Genomic DNA, 382 nt, shown 5'->3' on the forward strand with positions numbered 1-382 from the left:
AGTTGGGTTTTTGCACGGCCACTCGTATGCCAGCAGGCGCGTGTGTTATGTATGTGCGAGCGCAGCCCAGTATCTGCACAGGAAGGAAAGACGGGCTGCGGTCGGGCGCTGCGCAGCGAGAGAGGGCGGGTGGTTCTGTTCCCCGCACGGGCACACGCCGGCCCTGCTCTGGGCTCAGCGTTCATCCTCCCTGGGCCGTCGCATCTGCCCCGGGCGGGCTGGGGGAGCAGCTCCCCATCTCCACAGATGCTGGCTGGGATGCGGGATGCAGCTCCCCATCCCCACGGATGCTGGCTGGGATGTGGGATGCAGCTCCCCATCCCCACGGATGCTGGCTGGGATGCGGGATGTGACTCCCCATCCCCACGGATGCTGGCTGGGA

This window comes from Pterocles gutturalis, unplaced genomic scaffold (assembly GCF_000699245.1).
Source record: "Pterocles gutturalis isolate BGI_N339 unplaced genomic scaffold, ASM69924v1 scaffold3432, whole genome shotgun sequence".
NCBI lineage: Eukaryota > Metazoa > Chordata > Aves > Pterocliformes > Pteroclidae > Pterocles > Pterocles gutturalis.